This window comes from Topomyia yanbarensis, chromosome 3 (assembly GCF_030247195.1).
Source record: "Topomyia yanbarensis strain Yona2022 chromosome 3, ASM3024719v1, whole genome shotgun sequence".
Taxonomy (NCBI): Eukaryota; Metazoa; Arthropoda; class Insecta; order Diptera; family Culicidae; genus Topomyia; species Topomyia yanbarensis.
The window spans coordinates 94,392,503-94,409,949 of NC_080672.1; the positions used below are offsets into that span (position 1 = coordinate 94,392,503).

At 39.3% G+C, this 17,447-nt stretch overlaps 1 protein-coding gene across 1 annotated transcript in view; it reads left to right on the forward strand.

The window, feature by feature from the left end:
- The window catches only part of LOC131693692 (uncharacterized), a 43,326-nt gene that overhangs the window by 2,337 nt on the left and 23,542 nt on the right, over positions 1–17,447 (forward strand). The gene's annotated exons all lie outside the window — the stretch shown is intronic.

Here is a 17,447-nt window from a genome sequence, read left to right on the forward strand (position 1 = left end):
GATGTCCCACAAGAAGAGGAGTTTATTTTTAAGCTAATCAGAGCTAGCGAGATCGAACATTGGTTCGGCTTAGTCGGCGAATGCAAGATGTACTTTGATATATTCCTCCCTGTATAGGGGTTAAAACCTTTCGCCTTTCCAAACATCATCAAGCTTTTTTTGTGCATCAGTGCTAAAGAGCCTCTCACAGAAGATGGTTATTGCATTACGCTTCAATACTGGTACATGGAGGATTCTGAGAGGGATTATGGGCCGTTTTTATTTTTTTAATCAATGATCAACCACTAGCCTGTGCGCGCTGGCAGGTCGACGTGGATTGACTTCTGCTGTGGGCCGTGTTTGCAAACATTGTTCCAAAGCTTAATGGCGGTGTTCGTGGACGGTGGACATGGCTCGCAGTGGAGGTGTCGATTTATCGGTCGGCTTCGTCATTGTGTGCAGGCTAAATCAAGACGTAGAAAAGTAGAAACCTATTAGTGTTAGTGTAGTAATAAATGTAGTTTTTGGTACTATGTGCTAGTCGTATATGTATCTGTGTATGTGTTTGTCTGAGTATTTGTGACTGCTGGGTCTCGGAATGGATGCAGAACTGGCGTATATGATAGAATAATAGGTAATTTTTCATAGGTAACTTTTTTCCGGTATTCAATTCGTGCGTTGGCTTCGATTTATTCGGGTAGATCGGATTGGAGAAATTAAGGTGTGATTAATTTACTGACGTACGTGAATCATCCATTCCCGGTCCTCATAACATGATGAAATTCTAACAGAACGCAATTTCCGTTAATAGTAAATAAATATGATTTGCTGGTATTTAGATGAACTCAAGTAGTCTGATTGCCTGTGTTCTTTTATTCTACTTCAATAGTCTGTCCAAAAAAGCAAAGAGTGGTTGAGTGGTAAGCGTAACCGCCACTCATTCCAGTTGGCCTGGGCTCAATACCAACCGAGGTCGTTGAGATTTTTCCGAGGTGAAAAAATCTGTGGTCACGTCTTCCTTCGGAAGGGATGTAAAGTCGTTCGTTGGTCCCGGTCCATGAGTTGATGGATCGATATTTCGTCCAGATAGTGGAGTCACCTCTCTGGCGTCGGTAAAAAAGAAGTAGAATCCAACTTCTATACTTACTAACAAATATCCTCATCCAGTGATACTTGTGGAGAGCGCAGTAGTATATACGGCCTCTAGCAAAAGCAAGTATCGGACTAACTTCCTTTTCCTTCCGCGATCTACGTTCGGGCCTGGACGGCGCCGGAATTGATCAATAAACACTTTAGGATTACCAGGAGTTGCACATTGAAAGATATTTCGCTACTCCCAAGCATAATCATCTACTGATTCCCTGTGCAACTTCAGCTAGTCCAGATCGATAACGATAACAATAACGAAGTAGCAGCTAGGGGTGGTCGCACAAGTTCAAGCTTCAATAGTCTGTCCAAAACAGCAGGGTCGCCTTCTAGGACCGAAAATGCCTTTGAAAGGGAACGGCATTTAAAGGAAATTAGAAAGTCCTCTGGACAACCGAAAGACACAGAGGGTAGGGGTAAAACCATCGTATAGGGAGGTAGTTAACAGTGTAGGCATCAGAGTTAAAAATAATCGAAGTTTTTTTTTTGACGGCTGAAAATGAACCTGATGCGACTCGCGGTGAATAGAAAAAATATTCATTCAAATATCCATGTTATTCATTCAGTTGAATATCGTACGATATATTCATTTCACTGATTATCTAGGAAAATGTTTACAAATGCTGGTGAAGCATATGAAACAACAATCATCATCGCTTGCATTATGCCAGGGTCTACTTTGATGCGTTTGATTCGTTGCTGCACGGTCGCTTCGTGTAATAATCGGTACCGAATGAAAATCTGCATGGATGAATGGGCGATTTGTTCGTTTGACGTTTTCAGCTGCGTCACTGAATATTGAAAATGAATGCGGCTGAATATGATCAATTTTCATTCAATGAATTTGAATATTTTTAACTCTGGTAGGCATACTGCCAAAGGACTACCCTAACTTAGAGCTATCAATGGAGCAGTTGCTTGCAACGCAAAAAACTGTTCTAAATAGAGTAATGCACCAGCGCAAGGAGAATTTAACACCCAATTTTGGGAATTGCCAGGCCAGGTTACTTGATTCTCATTTGTGAAAATCAGGAAACATCGGAATGGGTTAAAAGCATAATAGCTAGTACAATTTCCTGGGAGGGTGCAGAGCTTGTTGCGGTGGATGAGGATCATAGCCCGCAACCGGAGACACTAATCGGATTCTTCCCTGCGAGTTCAGGTGATAGCAATGAAGAATCTGACATACTGGCTCTTTTAGAAGCTCAAAATGATGGTGGATAAATGGTAGATCTTTTTGAGGAAAATTATAAATAACCGTCATGTAGAACTTACATTCAGTGTTGATGGGATATCAATGAAATCGCTGAAGGAGTTTAATTTTTTCCGAACTACAAATTTGGGAATGCTCCTATAAGGAAAAAACTTCCCTAGAAAGTTGAACCGGATCAAATGGATGTTTATAAAAATTTGGAGGCTACCAGTACCAATAAAAGGGCCCACGAAACTGGTTACAAGGCGGGTAAAAATCCTACAAACGATGATGTTCCAGGACCGAGTGGTGTCCAAAATACTGAAAGGACTCCGAAGAAGGTTGATGAGGCCAACAGTACACAACCGTCAACCTGTTCAATATATCACGAGGGCCTTCAAAACGTCACGAAATAAGCAGCTGATCAGAAACGTCTCTAATTCGATTCCATGAGACGTTTCTGATCAGATGCTTATTTCGTCGTCGATTCCATCCAACATCTAACGAATAGTATCGGACCATAGAATTTGTGACAGGAAACTGCACGCAGGATCTGAGCAAAACAAATTGGTTGTCAAAACCCATCAATGAATTGTTCAACAAAAGTCTTTGCAGAATGCTCAATTTACCATTGAACAAGAGCAAAAAAATATGTAACATCAGTTGATATATTTTCAGTATGTAAATGCAAAGAACAAACAATTTCTTTGAAGCAAAAGCAGATGGTTCATTATTATCGTTGAGCCAACCAAATACATACCATTTTGCTAGGCTACCCAGGAAAACAAGCGTTCAACCGACAGCTATGAACGTATGACGCAATGCGCTTGAAAATTATAAATAGCCCTCGTTTTGCACACAGTTCCAACGCCCATGTGGACATCGCAACAATGCACGCTGGTTCAATATTTGATTTGAACCGGTGCAAAAGAGAATAGAAAAAGCAGTCGCCCATGACACTCAGCCTGCTATTCCATCCATCGCTCATCAAGCTGTCTCCATCCAGAGCATGCGGTGGGAGTACGAGATGCGTGCAAGTTTCTGATTAAACCGGTCATGGGAAAGTAGAAAATCTCTGAATTCTACTCGCTGGAGACGCTGGGTTGGTTTATGGTTCAGATCAAATCTAGAGCTTCTATTCAAAACGACACATCTACAACGAGTGACTCTCTTTGTTTTCTTTCTTTTTCGATTTTTACGGCGTCACTACATCACTTATTTCACAGTACAGATCGAAAGGCGGTGGTTTTGACTAGCATATCATGCAAAGAGTTGAGGGATAAATGTTGAAGCGACCGAATTACATATTAACAGAAGAGAAAGTAAACAAAGAAAGTCACTCTTTGTAGGTAGGTACGTCGTTTTGAAAAAAATGCTCTAGGAATTGTCGAACTTCAAGGTTTGGATATTAGTTGAAATAGTTATCGTGCTACTGTTAACTCAAAATGGGTTTCGGGTCGTCTGATTTTGGCAACCTGTTCAACAAATAGGTTGAACGTACCGACGCACAGTGGCCGGAGGCTGGCCAAAACCTCAAAAATTTATTTTTGAAAAATTGATATTTTATATTTTTCCTAAATTTCTTATGTATTGAATGATGTATATTCAAAATTTTACGATCATTGGATAAGAACACGATTTTTAACACGAGTTTAAGCGTACCAAAGTCTGGATTTTTTAATGATTTTCATTTCCGAAACCACCAATGCTCTGTTCACTTCAAATGCATGTTGCTCTTTTGATTTTGGTCCGATTTTAGCACAACTAGTTTCATTGTGTAGAGGAACGAAAGAACTTGGTTAGTGAGTAAAATTCATTTGGTAAATTTGCTTGGAACTACAACTTTTTAGTTTAAATATGTTTAAGGTGGTCAGATCAAAAATACTTTGTTCACTAATGTATTCTGTACAAATTTCGGAATCAGTTCGGAACGGTCACCAAGTATACATTCTATGTGAAATTACCTCTACTTTTCGAATATCATGGTCTCGTTCTGCGCCTAGGTGCGCAAAAAGTTTTAAGCAGATTTTGATTTTGATATGGAGACGCATGGTGTTTTGTGTAAAATAGTTAGACAATCTACAGTAAACCAACACGTTCAACAATGGTTTTTAAGTAGTGTTCTTTATTTTTTATGATATTGTTGACATTGGTGAACAGTAACGGAAAATCTATCATGAAAACGGTATCATAGTTATAAGAAAGGTTCAATGACACTCTATGGAAAAATGCATTTAATATTTTACGACTTTTGACATCAAAAATGAGCTCCACCTCAAAATTAACTTAAATTGTGATTTTTAGCCAAATTAGGTAACATTTCAGGTTTTGTCCGACTTTTGTTTGAAGAGCCGCCACTGTGCGACGCGTCGCCTCTGAGACCAAAAGCAAATCCCTAGTAGAGAACAAATATGTGTTTTGATTAATCTATTATGCCAATATAGACTCTTCAAGAAAATAATCTTAAAACCATGAAATATTTGATGCTAATGTAGATTTTAAGCTTTTAAGTCTGAGGCGTCCTTTTGAAAATTATAGGACCTTCCTCGTAGGTTTCTTTCCGGATCCAAAAATCATACGACGCTGCACATAAGACTTTTTTCAGCGAAAGTAGAACTTACGATGAATATTGAATTTCTTGAAGGTTTTCGACAAAATTAGTACCGGACTACGAATGTTCTGTATTGCTATGGTAAATAGTTACACCGGATTTGAAAGAAGTCTTGAAGAAAAAAAAGATGGGTGGGTAATGTCCAACCCAGGGACAACTTGACAGAAATCTCGACAAAACCAAAATTACGTGTTAGTTCAACGAGCTTTTTATCCCGTTGTTGTTGTGAATCATTAAAATTTTTAACATTTTTCAAATCGCTATGATTGCGATTACAGGGGGAAATGTTGGTTGAATATTTATTAAATTCTCCCAATTAATGCTCCATAGCCAAGCTATGATCATATTTCCTTAGGAGGTGCGTTTTACCCCATGTTTTCATGAATAATAATACGCTCGAACCTTAACCAAGCAGGTGTCTTAGAGCGGAGTTGTCACAATAATGGAGCTTTTCACTTGTGTAGCCGCGATATTCGTAAACAAATTAAGTAAAATGCACATTGCGTCGTTTAGCCGCACATAAAATAAGCCGGGCTTAATGTGGATACAATTAATCTATTTTATGGAAAATGTGTTTATAGCATGATGATACGTAAAACTTTTTCTCCGTTAGCTCCGAGGACCAAGTATTTTAAATTTCCCCTGGTAGTGCAAAAATGCTCTATAACTTCGTAAATAAACTTTCCGAAGTAACTCGCATCAAATCATCAACAAAAAATCACAATATTAGCATCCAGTAAGCTAACACTATCTCCTTTACACAACGAAACAACCAGTACGCACTACGGCTTGCCAGAGGAAACACACAGATAAATTCACCACGGTGCACTCTGGAACGCGCAATTTGATCATGAACATTTTGCGATTTTTTGTATAATGCTTGTTATTTTGATAAATAAAGGTCCTAATAAGTTCTTCCCTCGGCATGATACTGTACCTTGATGTGGTCCGGGGGCTTTTCCACCAAAGCAGTATTACAGTGATTATATCACAGAAACTTGGGATACGAATATTTTCTTTTTAGTTAAGCTACATTGTGATCAATTTTAGTACTTAACTTGGCGACCTTTATTATCCACTGCCATGGTCAAATAATATACAATGTGGGTTTAGGGCCCAATTCTCTCTGCAAGCAAATTTCTTATTCTCTCATATACACTATCAATCTCTCATTCCAAATGTACAAACGTGGCCTACACGATAACACAAACCTGGTCACAAATACGAACGCCCGCGTTCTCGCCAATATTCAAACATCCCGATTGATTAGGTGAACGTTGGAACCTAAGAACCTAAGCTCGCGTAATCATGAATCGGTCACGTCCGGAAGTCTCCGCCCTTGATCCTAGCAGCCCAAATTCATGCCGTTAGTTGGACCAATAGAAATAAAAACTAGATAAGACGTCCACGCGCGGTCATTGAAGAATACGCGAACATGCGAATGGCCACACGCTTACAAAAATAATGTGTCCACGCGAAGTTACATACTAGCACACGCGACAAAAACGTCCACATACAAACGCTCGAGTCCTTCGCGATCATCCACGCGCGACCACACTCACGATCTCGTAAAAAGTATAACACCCCGGTGACTAAGTGAATGGTTTAGCACTTTTAAATTAACAATCCCGGTCTCGAGAGTGAACCTCCAAATGCCCGTTTTCGCGCGATCATGCATCGGTTTCGTCCGGAATCCCCTATTCTAGGCCCTAGTAGCATAAGTCCAATGCCGTCAGGTGGACCAATCAAAAATATAATGCTCATATTCACTAAACTACATAAAAATCGAATGTATACACACAAAGTCACATACACGCGACAAACAAATATAAAAATGCTTGAGCCCTTCGCGACCATCCACGCAACCTATACTCGCGCTCTTCCAGACATTATAACATCTCGGTGATAATATGAACGTCTCAGCACTTGTAATCACTCAAATGCAGTCTTAAGCGTGAACCTACAGTCCCCCGCTCTCGCGCATTTATGAGTCGTTCACGTCCTGAAGTCTCTATCCTCGATTCCAGAAGTCTAGGTCCATGCCTTAATTGAATCAATTAGCTCTACAGCTCCAGTAAGACAACTCTCGAAAAAAATCGGCGCATTATTAATACTCAATAACAATACTAACTCTTCTTTTTATTTTATTTTTATTTATTTTCGGTCTCATGCGTTATATTCTTGTGATGACCTTTTCGAGCTCATACATCCAAGAAGAGCAACATTGCTGCCAACAATGATTCTTCTCTGCCATCAGACGTCGCCAGGTTTTAGAACAATGGAGATGTATTCTCATACTCGATGGAATCAGATAAGTAGGAACGATCAACAAACTGCAAGTAGTACACGTTTCTTATTTTAACAAATACAATAATATTCGTATTAAAATATTATTTACAGGCTCCACATATACCTCAACACAAACAAATACACAAATGCTTGACAGGTGACTGGGCCAAGTGCATTCACTCGTAGGATCTATCATTTCGATGATCGCCTCGATTCCACGAAACCAGTGCACAAGTAAACTGACATAAGCTAGTCTCATCTGGTGAATGCATGTAACCTGGAAACCCCAGACACGACAGGACGAGACGGACAGACTGGACTCGACGAGGCCTAGTTCAGAGTTTTTGGGCATTCTGCATTGCACGGTTAGTGACCTAAAAAAGAAACATTCGGCATGTTATTTTTCCTTTTATTACTATATCTTAAGTTAGGTTCATACTCATACTCACTAACACAATCAAGTGCATATTCTCTCATATACACTCACATCCAAAACGCACAAACGCCCCTAACTTTCGCGATAACACAAACCTGGTCAAAACGCGAACTTACATTACAATTTCAATCATCCACACACACCTACGCTCGCAATTTCACCAACATTAAAACACCCCCTTACTTAAGTGAACTTTTCAGAACCTATAACTTTACAACCGCGGTCGCAAGCATTAACCCACCACTCGCGCGATCATAGACCGGCTACGTTCGGAATTCTCTACTCTCGACTCATGCCTTCAGTTGGACCAATCAAGAATGATGCTCATATTCGCCAGACAACATGTTCCTCTACCATACACTAAAAATTAATTATCATATTCACGGTCCGCGCGCGATCGTTCAAGAATACACGCGAATATGCGTTTACTAGTTGTGTGGTGGTGTGGTCGCCGGGGGCTCGAGCGTTTGAGTGCTGGCGTGTCTCTGACTGCGTGCGTGGATTCGATTTTGGATTCGTGTGGCCACACGAATCTAGGATCGGATCTGTGCGCGCGGGGTTGGAGGCGCGCTAGCATTCAGGTGCTCGAGCCTTTGGCGATCGCACTGTTGCACAATTGGTAAACGCCCCCGCTAACCCAGACAGCTATGCACTCCTGGACTCGAACGCTAAAAACCACACCTTCCACGCATACACCACCCAGGACTGAACATTAGATTCATACATACAAAGCAACAAGTAATAATTACAGGTATTCGTCTGGCAACCGGGGGAAGTACATTTAAAACGCAGAACTTATCATTTCAATGATGGCCTTGGATCTGCGTTGCCTGTGTTCAAGGCACCATAGCTTTGTCCGTCAGGTCAAGGATGTATGAAACCCGCTAGCCACCACCCTCGGCCCTAGCTGCCCATAAAGGGATAAAAAAAAAAAAAAAAAAAAAAATGCTTGTTATTTTTATAAATAAAGATCCTAATAAGTTCTTGTTTTCGGTATTCGTTAGCTATGTAATAATCACATGCTGTGCAGCAAATAACTCAGTTTATTTACATTTGTTACTAAGGACCATTTGAATCAGCGCTCTTGAAATGTTTGTACATTGCGTCAAGTCGCTTTACCATAAATTTCTGAAACGACTTCCTTACGCGTTGCAAGCAAAAGACTGATATTAAAATTACTCCAGTAGCATTCGTTAGTTTAAACAAGAAATTAATTCTAAAGCTAACGTATTTATATATATGCAAGGCTACAAATCCATGCGGTGTACACGAATATATTGAACACGGTGTATTGGGTTTTTGATAAAATATGCATTAGCAGACCACTACTGCTTCAGGTGTCACAAAATCCGCGCGACGTACTCGGTTTTCTCTTCCCTCAACCTTTAATGCACGAAGAAACCTTCAAAAACAGATAGCCTTCACATTAACATCCACTTATGTAGTCTTCACACACATACAGCCCGTCCCATGTGTCTTGTTTTACGCCAAAAGCATCTCATTACAACATTAACTATACCAAAACGTGCCAGTTGAAACCACGTGCTGCTTCTATTGCGGCAGCATAATTTTAGTTCGCCACTCTTCTGCAGAACAGGTTATTCAATGACTGAATATGAGCATCCGCAATCATACGTAGCACCCCCTTAGCTGTAGTAAAAAGTATTATGATTGCATTTTTGGTAAAAGAAAAGGGTAGAATTTTTTTTTTGTGATCGATATGTCAACAACTTAGCAAAATCATAGTCAAATTATCTAGGAGAGGTTAAGTATCTGCCCGAAAGGTAAAAGCCTGCATTCACAGAACAGATGCACTGATGTTTCACTATCGTAGGGGAAGTGAGGTAATATGAGCACCCTAAGGTTGAAGGCAAATATGTCTGCAGCAAAACATACAAATAATCCCAAATTTCCTCTACTGTTCGAAAACAACATAATCTTCACATGCAGTTACTAAACGTGCTGAAGAAAATTCAAAATCTTTGAAAATAATCGATGTTGGCAATGATCGATTTTTGGCTTGGCAAAAACCTTGTGGGGCAGCAATCTTAAGCGGCAATATTATCATTTCGCAAAAGATTATATTTTATTACAAAATATAAAATTTATTTCACTTATTTTAATAAGAATCATATTTTTCTTTGATTTAGGGACATATTCTGCATATGAAATTCTTCTTATGGTTTTTTAACAGCATTTTCGGAACTATTAGATTCAAATTTCCATTTTGTTTAGATAATATATTCGAGCAAATGTCGTTCGTAGTAGCTTCAGGTATAAAACGGTTACATATGGACAACTTTTCGGAATTTAATGCATAAACTCATATGAGATTTGTGTGGTGCTCATTTTGCCCCATGCTGTAGAGTTATTTTCGCAGAATTTTGTGGAAACTGCAAAATCTTGTGAAATTATTTTTATGTTTGAAATAGTTAGAAAGACGTTAAATATTCCGGAGATGCATGCATTTTTCAATTACCGCACACATACGTCATCTGAATGCTTATTTCATATAGCTTGAATCTTATAGTTCTTTGAAATCCTGTCAGAATTTTGTGATTTTAGATTTCTTTTATGTCGCAATTGAAGTATTGCATCATCTAATGGTGTTTGACGGAGCATTCGTGCAAACGAAAAAATTGAAAGTTGTTCATAGATTCTTTGCTATATTTCACCCTAAGGAGGAAAATTTGGTAAAAACCAAAATTTCTCACTAGGGTGAAAATTTGTTGGTAAAAACCAGTCTTTGTACAGGAGGGCACAAATCCTTATTTCATACTATGTTGCGTTGAGAGATTGTGAGAAATTTTGGTTTTTACCAAATTTTCCTCCTTAGGGTGAAATATAGCATAGTGCTTTCGCATGATTCTGTCACGTTCGCCCGAATGACATTCGCCCGAAAGCCATTTACCCGAAAGACATTTGCCCGAATGTCACATAAACCCGAATGTCATTCACCCGAATGCCACGAACACCCGAAAAACATTCGCCCGAACGCAACATAAACCCGAATGCCATTCGCCTGAATTCCATATACCCGAAAAACATCGAAAAGTCAATCGAAAAAAAATTAATTTATTAAGATGAAATACAAATTTTATTACATTTGATGCTATGAAGAAATTAACACTAAAGCTATACCAGTCAAATAGTTAATGGTTTGTATGATTTAATTAGGGTTTCCAGTTTTAGGTCCTTTCGTGAGTTATTTTTAGACTTTTTAGCTGTTGGTACCGCTTGTAGTGTACGTAAAACATACGTACTATGATTTTTCTCTTCAAGCTGCAACTGCTTCAACACACCATAGAATTTCCACGAGTTAACAAACCGTTCCATTTATTGTGCTAGTCTTCCACATTATTGGTGGTTCTAGGAATCTTTGTCTACATTTTCGAAAACTTACCACGAAGCGGGGGGCAAAGAACGGTTATCGAGAAACTTTTTGATTAGTTTCCTTCCTACCAAAAATACAATTTTTACTAATGTAATCCAAAAAATCGTCGAGAGCCTTTGGACAACTTTTCCTCAATTCATCGAGTTCCATTGGAATACCTTGATGGGGCAAGAAAGCCAAAGCAATAACTTGTTTGTAAATTAGTTGTATTCTATGATCTTCCGAATATTTTGTCTGATGACCAAGTTGTTTCATTTTTCTTTGGTTTAGATGGAAGATTCATCCGTGAATTAGGTGGAAGAATCATCCTGTCTCGAAATCCAATATTACGTAGAGAGCTATTTGGTATATAGATTCAAGAAATTGCTCTTGTTTTGAAAGAAGGAATCAACCCTTATATTTGAGTATACCGGGCAGACGAGTGGATCAACAGTTTCTTTGCAAACTTATTTGGCATGCAGATCCAAAGATGTGTCATGTTTGAAAGAAGCAATCAACCCCTAATTGTGGGAAAAGAACTGCTCATGTTTAAAAGAAGGAATCAATCCCTAAGTGTGAGTAAACCGGGCAAACGAGTGGATCACCGGTTTGATTGCGAGGGCTATTTGGTATACAAACTCAAAGAACTGCTCATATTTAAAGAAGGAATCAACCCCTATGTTTCAGTAAACGAAGCATACGAATGGATCACAGGTTTGCCGAGTAGGGACCTCCGCTTCAGTTCCTCGACCTCGGTAATTGTGGCAAAGCCGCATCACACTAGCTTCGCCACATAACATTTATGAGCTACTATTTACTAACATTGTTGTGCCAAATGGACTTCCACCATGCAAGATATAATTACTAATTTAATTGATTCAATTCGTTAACGGAACATCTTAATATATATTTACCTCGATCGATGGTGTTTCCGAAAGATTTCTTATTATTTTGTCTGGTTTATCACAAGATTTCACCGCTCGAGCTGACAACTGCGTCTTATATGCATCAGTTTGCACCTGAAGAGCATTTGTGGCGTTGGCAACAGAACCTCAGTGACGTCGAATAGTACACCCAAAAGCGATGTCGCATAGCCACATTGGTCAGTGTACGGTTGACTAATGTGGCTACGCCACATCGCTTTCTGGTGCACTGTCCGACTTCGCTGCCGCTCAGTCGGCTTTAAACTGGCTATAGCCCCTATGTTTGAGTAAACCGGGCAAACAAGAGGATCACAGGTTTGCTTATAACTCCGGCGATGGGTGGATCAACGCCTCGTCCAACGGACGGCTTTGCGTTGCTTCGGACCCTTGGTCTCGGATATGCGGTCAAGCCGCATCACACTAGCTCCACTCTATAAGCTCACTTGTTATTGTTCAGTTTATCAAACTTTGGTTAAAGATTTCACATTTCCCGCACGGATTTGGTTTAATTGGGTTAAAATACATCCTTTTGGCAAAAAACCGCATTAAAGTCGGACTTCACTAAAGTCACTAAACTAGACAATTACCGATTTTATATTATGCTTGAGTGAATGTGGTATTCGGGTTAATGACATTCGGGCGAGTAGTCCATTCGGGTTGATGGCATTCGGGTAAATGGTCCATTCGGGTTAATGACATTCGGGTAAATGGTCCATTCTGGTAAATGGTTTTCGGGCGAACGTCATTCGGGTAAATGACTTTCGGGCGAATGTCATTCGGGCGAATGTGATAGAACCGGTTTTTACCAACAAATTTTCACCCTAGTGAGAAATTTTGGTTTTTACCAAATTTTCCTCCTTAGGGTGAAATATAGCATAGTGCTTTCGCATAGGCCTGCTAAGCCAAGACAAGTTTCGGCTTCACTTGTGTCTCATCAGAACTTCTGCTCGAACGAGACATCACGTTTGATCAGTCGTTTGAAACACATAGTGTGTTTTAGTTTTAAAGGATTTGCGTTAAGCCGGCGCTAATCTATTCCGACAATGTGTTAGTGTCGGTTTCTGATGAGGCGAAGCCGAAACGCAACATAGTATGGCATAGATTCTTGACAAACGGGGGTGCTCAACTCGCCTCACTTTCCCCTACCTACTCATGGTTAATAAAAATTCACTAAGAAGTACAAGTGTACAATATGATTGTGCAGTAACCGAAGAAAAAGGACTATACGATTCCATAAAATGGATGTTTACAAACCGAACCCCCTAAGAATTCCACCAATATAACGAAGCTTCAAAATCTCATGTGAAAATCACATTAGTTGTTTTATTAGGTAATAACAGTTAATATACTGGAAATGGAGTAGGCTCTGGACGAAAGAGGACACCAAATTTTCATATGTCCGTGTTTTTCGTCAAGGAAAAGTTAAAAGAATTTAAAATATACCTAAGCTAAGCTAAGCTAATGAAAAAGTTAAAATAATTTAGAATCAAAGCCTGGAATTCGAGAATTAAAACATTGCCAGTAATACTAGATGGTCATCAATAGATTAAGAGTTCCAGATCTTGAGTTCGGCTCAAGCCGGATGGATGATCGGAGTAATCGTAAACTTAACAGATGGATGTCGGTGCCGATAGTCAGAACGAAGACTACGCCCTATAACTCTGAATATTCAAAACGAGTTTCGAAACATCGACATGTTCCGAAACCTTGAGCTGCTAGTTTGGTGAGATCAAATCTTGTTTATTTGCGTCCCTCGCGCGTAGTGCTTCCATTTCCCGGGTGTTTGAAGTTTCCCGGGATTCGAGAAATCAAAAACTAAATTCCCGGGAATCCCGGGTATACAGAATAGCAGCGAAAAATATAGTTTTTATTTGAATCAAAAATATTTTTTTCATGTTTTGTGTGTGCTTTTGAAAACTGATTGATTTTTCTGTATTATTTTTGATAAAATGTTTGGCTAACACAAATCATTGAAATAACCCTGTTAGTTGATAACTTATGCTCAGTTCATGCATGGCCTTCTTCATTTGGACGGGTTTTCATGTTTTCTTTTAAAAATATTAGAAATTACGAGCAGTTGCTCGTTGTAGAAAATTGTAGTTCTTGGTGAAGCATTTTCGTATTTGCTCATTTCAAATCTTTGCTGGAATGATTTACTGCTCCAGGGTGTTTGTGGCGAGGTCATTAGGAAAATTAAAAGCAATTGGCATTGTTTGCAAAAAAACTGTATTGGTAGTATACAGCCATTAACGCATATTTGTCCCATATTATATGGGATACCCTATATACATGAGACAATTATGCGTATAACGGCTGTATAATTGGATTGAAAAATCTTAAGGCTCACAATAAACGAGTGCAAAACTACCAATAACGCGTTTTCTATAACAAAAACCCTACCGCAACTAAAATTCGCGTCACAAGATGCGGTTATCTTGCAACTGTTCTTTATATTCCTACAGCAAGGAACACTAGAATCACGAATTAGTAGGTAATTGATATCCGAAACAGGATGTCGACTGTGTTTAGTTCTATCACAAAAGAATGTTGTAAAATCTACTCACAGTATTCAAGTTCAGAGTAACACTAAACCGACCAATGTACCACATACTACTCTAAGTCTCGTCAACAATAAAATCCACATAAATATATAATATACGACTTAAAAATGTTCAGATCCAAATTTCACCTGCAGAAAATTTATTGAAGATCATAAATCATTTGCAAAAAAAAAACTCTACTCGCGCGTATACGCTGTAACACATGCAGATTTCAGCCTATCAGCAACTTTAATAGCGTTTTGCTATTCAACGGAATACCTTGATTTTTATGAGAATGCATAATAAGTGTTGGGCCCTCTCCAAGATTGAATGGTTTGACGGTATTGCAAACATCATCAAGCATATTGCGTGCATCAGTGCTACAGAACCTCTGACGGACAATTGCTTTAAGATGGTTGTTGCATTAGGCCTTGGTAGTGGTGCATCGAGGAGACCGAAAGGGCTTATGGGCCTTTTTTATGTTTTGTTTTTTCATACTCTGCACCTGCGTATACTAACGCTCAACCACTAGTCTGTGCGCTGTGGCGTGGTCGACTGGCGGGTCGACGTGGATTGACTTTTGCTGTGTGCCGTGTTTGCAAACATTGTTCCACAGTTCAGTGGCGGTATTCGTGGACAGGGCTCACAGTGGGGTTCATTGTGTGCCCATTTATCGGTTAACTGTCATCGTGCATAGGCTAGAATAAGTAGAAACCTAATAGTTATCGTTTCGTAATAATTGTAGTTTTTAGTACTAGGGTACAATTGGTATGTGCTAGTAGTATGTCTATCTGTGTATGTGTTCGTCTGAGTATTTGCGACAGTTGGGTCAGAGAATGGATGCAGGCGTGGTGTATATGAATCCGACTTTCCCGAATGAAGAGAATCGAATGCACAAATTAAACATCGTATTAGCCACTAATACGATGTTTAATTTGTGCATTCGATTCTCTTCATTCGGGAAAGTTGGATTGGATAAATTAAGGTACAATGAAGGCATTATATACAATATGCTCATGTTGAGAAAATGGCGTCTGAAAAATTACCTCGTCCTTTATATTCCCATTTATGAACAGGAGCTTGATTTAAGGACCAAACAACTCAATGCCGTGTTAAATTAACCATTTTTTCCGAATAATATACCAGATTTTATTAAAAAATTGTATTTTGAACGATTTTTGCAGATAAATGTTTTGGTCCCTTTGAAATATCGCACTGGTTTTGTGCCCTCTCCTATAATCCCTTTTCGGCGAGACGTTAGCTTATAGTGCGTGCGGGTGAGCCCTTTTGTTTACAGCAAATGATTATGTGACGCTTATTTTGATCCCTTTCTTAGTGTTGCGATGTTTTTGTTCCCTTTTCGAGTATAGTCTTTTTCATTAAGAAAAGGGCCCATAAACAAATTTTTCCGTTTTGTTGTTTGGTGTACATGAACCGTTAATTTTTGAGGGGAAATGAAAGGGAACATAAGCAAAACAAGCTATTTTGCTTATGTGACTTTTCGATAATCTATTATTTCGCCAACAGCCAGGCTTCAGAATCGGCTTATTTAAGGTGTGTATAAAGCTTTGTTAGTGTCCATTTGAAGTAAGTATTAACCAGAATTGTTTACGTTTTGTTTATCGGCCCATTTGAAATGTTCTCGTCGAATTTACTGACGTACGTGAATCATCCATTCCCGGTCAGCATAGCGTGATGAAAGTCTAACAGAATGAAACTGTCGTTAATGGTAAACAAACAACATTTGCTGCATTTAGACGAGTTAAAGTAGCTTGATTGCATGTTACATGTGTTTCTCTATTCTACTTCATTAGTCTGTTTCTTTTGTACATCTATTAGTTTGCTTTTCCATTACCATGTATACCAAAATAGTATCGGTCAATTTATACACTTCTTATCAAGCTCTTTGCCTCCTTTTTTGCTTTTTTCGGCATGTTATGATTCCTTTTATTAGTATATCTCTACTATACTCTATTTATACTCATATAGGTGCAAACGTACAAACGCTCGTTTCTTTCGCGATAACTCAAACCTGGTCACAAACGCGACCAAACAATTGCAATCATCTACACATACTTACGCCCGCGATTTCACCAACATGAAAACACCTCGGTAGTTAAGTATACTTACAAAAGTGATCTCAAACTACATGGTTATAAAAACAAAATTGCACACTTAAAGTCACGTACACGTGACAAACATGTTAACATACAAATGCTTGAACTCTTCGCGACTATCTACGGCACCTATATCCGCAGTCTCGCAAACATAACATCCCGGTGATAAGGTGGACGTCGGAAGTTTCTATCCTTTGTATCAACAGACTAGGTCCATGCCTTCAATTGGACCAATTGAAAAAAAACTCATGTCCACTGGGTTGTCCAGTTCGATGGCGACATGACCGGGAACGCTAGTAAAATGGGGGTAACTCATTCCCTGTCAGCATGTGAATTGCCCTCCAAAAACTAAATATCAAAATGAAGGTCCGCGTGACCATCCAACAATGAACGCGTATATAGGAATAGCCACACGGTTACAAAATCCTGTTTTGAACACGCAAAGTCACATGCACGTGAGCACACGTGACACGTTAACATACGAACGCTTAAGCCCTTTGTGATTAACAACGAACAGCTACACCCGCGATTGCGCGAACCTGATAACTTCCCGGTAATAAGGTGAACGTTTTAGTGCCATTCCATGGCGACAAGACCGGGATACGGGTACGGTGATACGGTCTCACCTTCTACTAGCCTCTGAGCCGTTTACCAAAAATTAAGTATTAGATTCACGGTCCGCGCGCGATCATCCAAAGGCACGCGCGAATATGCGAAAGGCACACGGTTATAAAAAAGAATTTATACACGCGAAGTTACATACACGTTAGCACACGCGATTGAACACGTTAACGTACAAATGCTCGAGCCCTTCGCGATGACACACGCGATCACGAAGTTT